Here is a 3,904-nt window from a genome sequence, read left to right as displayed (position 1 = left end):
GTCACCTTTCCCACTTCGTGTAGGAGAATTAAGGCAGAGAGAGATTAAGTACATTTCCCAAAAGAACACAGCAAGTGAATGTGACCATAGAATTCTCACCCAGTATGTCCAACTCAGCCATGTTTCTTCTATTCCTGGCGACCTTGGGCTGTGTATTTTATAGCCTGATTTCTGTCTAATATCCCAGGGTTTGCATTCTCTTCTCAAAGACACCAGCCACAGCCAGCTGAGAGCTTCCTCTTCACAGCTGGTTCCAGTGCGGCTCACTCGGGGACTGGGGTTATCAAAGTGGAGTTTTCTAAAGAAGCTTGTCAGAGAATCTCCACTATGAAAAGAAGCAGCCCCAGGCTCCATCTGTGTTCCAGGGGTCTTCCCCTCCCTTGTCTCATTTACATGGCAACAAGAAAGCACAAGGCCAGCGAGAGGGACTGAGATAAACAGTCCCCTGCCAAACGCTCACTCCTCATGGCACCCGCTCTCCTGTCTTTCTTCTGCTCCTGGATCATTCTGGATGATTTTACCACCACCGCTGTTTAGAGTCTAACTGGAGAGAGAAGCAAAGGTGAACTGAGATTCTCTCTTTCACCAGCACATCATCAAATGTTCACCTCAGGGAAAGAGGACTGGAATTAAGTAATGTAGGTGGGGTTGGGGTGCTGGTGGAGTTCAGCTAGGCTAGCACCCGAGTCAGGGTCTCCTGTGAGCTGAGGTTGGGAAGTGGGGATAGGTGGCAGTGGGGACAGAAAGCCAAAGTAAATTAGAAAAATTATGTCTTTCCAATTCATGCTGAACTAAGTCACCAGCATGTGGTTTAAAGCACTCAACAAAATCCCAAATATTTACATACAAAATGATTTTGTTGAAAAATTGCTATTAATATTATTAATTACTCTTATCTCTTCTGTTACTGCTTATAATTGAAAAGTGACTAAAAGTGATGATGGGTGCTACAGGAGTTCTCCCCCACTCTACCTCCTTGCATCATCCACTTGCAGCCCAAGTTGGCTGTAGGACCCAGCGCATCCATTCTACACACAACATGTGAAGAAAGTTTGCCTTTGGTGATATGGTCCCTCTCCCTTGAATCTTTAATCCACAACACTGAGCATTCTGTTGCTGTTCTAAACTTCTCCTGGTGAATGAGTTTATACTAAAATGTGAAGGACTCCTTATCTTGCCTCTGTCCTTCCCCCTTACCAAAATGTGTTTTAAAGGAGAGTAAGCATTGGGACAATGCTTTAACCAAACATTTCTGACAGTGTAATTATAGATATCTTTGTACATGATTAGGAAGCATTTTGGGGGTATACTAGAGAGACCTTCTAGAGCCCCTGAAACTATACCTAGCCCAAGAGTCTAAAGCCAGAGGCAGAGCTACCATAAAGTCAACGAAGCTCACTTGCTCAGGGCCCCTCCTAAGGCCCTGGGAGGCACCCTGCCAGTATGTTCAGGTCGTTCTGCATAAAAGATGCAAGAGTAAGATACTGAAGTGGTTATGTCTGTTGTCTCCTGCCTTATGACTTCCCCTCAACCCCACCTTCTTTCATGTCAGGTAGTGAAGGAGCCATGGGCCTTTTGGGGGGTCTGGTTAAATAGAAATTGAGTTGAGAATCCATTTAGGTGGGATTACAGGGGCATGTGACGTGGCCCACAATCACATGCATGAATGGCTTGTGCTAACTCTTCTGGTGTAGTATGGCTTCTGGGAATGGTAGCTCAGGCAGCATCATGACATGGAATGTAGGATCAGAGGGGCATGGCAGCAAAAACGTGTCCACTAGTGACTGGACGTGGAAGCAGTGTTTGAAATGTACAGAGCCAGAGGCCAGGACATAGAAAATTCTTCTAATCACTAGCCGTGCAACATTGCCAGAGTGGGCATGGTTCTCACTGATGCTTGGTCAAAATAAAAATTATTTCCTGTCAGGATTATACTTAACGCAGTGTATAGTGTATAGAATTATAAGCATATCATACAGATGTGTTTCCCATGTATTTTTATGAGAAATTACAAAATTGAAATTATTCTGACGTAAGAAATGAATTGTAACATAAAACTCAGATTATCCCCAAAGTGATGCTGCATTAAGAGGAAGACAGATTCTTAATAGGCTCTTGGATTGTTTAATAATCTATATTAATGAAGAGAAGTAATTGAATATTTGGAATATTCATTGAATATTGAATATGAATATTTGGAAAAAGTTTTAAATTTCTTGGTGATGTGATAAAGATAACACTCATGAAACTCATAATAGGCCACTACAAGTAGAACAAACTGGTTAGTGACTACTGTCTTTTATAAGTACTTAAGATTAGTTATCACATAATAAAACTTGAACTGTCCTGAAATCTTATAGCTCATTTATTAATAAAAACTTGTATAGGTTTTTTTTTTCAAATTTGACAAGTCTAAAATTATATATGGTACTACCAATAGCAATTTTATTTTATTATTATTATTTTTTTCCTGCCTCAGGTTTATTCATACATACAACACAGGAGGACACCAGCCCCATTTAGACAACAGCCCAGGGGTCACACAGTCCTCCTGTGCTCACATTGGCAGACAGAGGCCTGTACTCTGGAGACTTTGTGGGGGCCTAGGCACCTTTGGGGGCCTGGGCACCTTTTGGAGCCTAAGCTGGAGCTTCAACTGAAGCTTGAGATGGAGCTGCAGCTGAATCTGCGTCCTGGACCTTGGTTTGAGCCTTGGCCTTGGCCTTTGGCCGGCAGAGCCTGAGACCGTGGGCAATGTGAGCATGAGCACACTTCCCAAGCTTGGGGTGGGCAATGTAGGCATGTCGATCAAGCTCGCAGCTGGCGCCTTTTGGGATCTTGGGCTTGACCTCCCAGGGCTTTACAAGGGCCTTGACAGCCTCAGCATGTGCACTCATGACCTTGGCGTTGTTGTCCACCATTTTCTTCCGGCCCTTCTTGTGCTTCTTGGCAAAGCACATGTTCCTCAGGAACTTGGGGTCTACCCCTTAAGAGACTCATATCTTTGCGATCAAGGTTTCTTAATGATATTTCTGCACCATTTCTGGGATGGGTGGTGTGGTTCTTGGACTTAGCCATTTCTGCACAGTAACCCACGGCTGCTGAAGTATCTGGGACCTGAACCACCAATAGCAATTTTAAAGTAAAAAGATAATAAAACAACAAATTTTGATCAACCATGCTAGAGGAAAACTGAAAGAGAAAAACTAAATTGTCTTTGTGCTCTCTCTCTAAAAAAAAAAATTACAAAATCATTATGAAGAATCAATCAAAGAGTATACAGCGAAAAAAAGTAGAAAAAAATTATATGTGTGCCCATTATTAAAAATTGTTATTTTTCTGGATTTTTGATGATTTTTGATTTGCTAATTTTAAAATTTGGAACTTGTGATTCCTTTTCTCATTTTAAAAATAAATTTTCACTGTACCTAATTTTGTATTTATAGTTTTGCATTCCTTTTCCTTTATGAGCTATCCCCCAACCCCCCAACCAGTACAAGCTTCAGGCCCCATAAAATTGGATTTAACTCTCTCCACAGCACTGGTATTTTTATTAAGGCAATGTTGAAACATAATAATAACAACAACAACGATGGCAGCACTTTTCCTGAGAGCTTGCTATGTCCCGGCACTATTCCTAGTGCTTTCCATGAATTCTCTCATTTACTTCTCTACACCTTACATGTTTCCTCCATTTTACAGATGAAGGAACTGAAGTCCCAAAGATGTTAGGTAACCTGCCCAAGGTTATTCAGCTGGGAGGCTGCGAAGCCTGCAGACGACACAGAACTTTGTTTCCCTCTCTTTCCCTCACCCTCCCTGACTCCAGCGGGAAGAGACAAATCACCGACTTTTTACAGCTTGTCTTATAGAGGGTGCAGCAAGGGCTCAGAGGGGTCGAGTG

The 3,904-nt window shown here is 42.4% G+C and overlaps 1 pseudogene; it reads right to left on the bottom strand.

The window, feature by feature from the left end:
- Positions 1-2,519: 2,519 nt before the first annotated feature.
- LOC134384296 (large ribosomal subunit protein eL29-like) lies at positions 2,520-3,078 on the bottom strand (annotated as a pseudogene).
- Between the last annotated feature and the right edge of the window lie 826 nt (positions 3,079-3,904).

The sequence above is a fragment of the Cynocephalus volans genome, chromosome 8 (genome assembly GCF_027409185.1).
Source record: "Cynocephalus volans isolate mCynVol1 chromosome 8, mCynVol1.pri, whole genome shotgun sequence".
Taxonomy (NCBI): domain Eukaryota; kingdom Metazoa; phylum Chordata; class Mammalia; order Dermoptera; family Cynocephalidae; genus Cynocephalus; species Cynocephalus volans.
This window is presented reverse-complemented; position numbering and strand designations above follow the sequence as displayed.